The following is a 351-nucleotide window of genomic DNA, read 5'->3' as shown; positions in this document are numbered from 1 at the left end:
GTTGGAAAGTAAATAATAATTATTATTATTATGATGATATGATTTGTTAATGATACTATCTAAGATATATGAGATTACTGTGCAATTATATTTTCAAATTGACACCGGTGAGTAAAGGGTCATGTAGTTGAGTAAATGCTACCAATGTTATTAATTATAGAGGTATGCATATGGTGAAATAATAATTTAGATACTGGATGTAAAAAAGGTGAAGGTAATGCTGCAGATTGTTTGCTATCACAGGTTTCTTAATAATATACAGAGCTTAGTGAGTGACACAGAAAGATGTCCTCACACAGACATGCAATGTGACCCCCCCCCCCCCCCCCCCCCCCCCGCGCCCCCCCGCCG

Source organism: Nanorana parkeri, unplaced genomic scaffold (genome assembly GCF_000935625.1).
Source record: "Nanorana parkeri isolate BGI_ZX_2015 unplaced genomic scaffold, ASM93562v1 scaffold33, whole genome shotgun sequence".
In the NCBI taxonomy this organism is placed as follows: Eukaryota; Metazoa; Chordata; class Amphibia; order Anura; family Dicroglossidae; genus Nanorana; species Nanorana parkeri.
Note: the sequence above shows the minus strand (reverse complement) of the source record.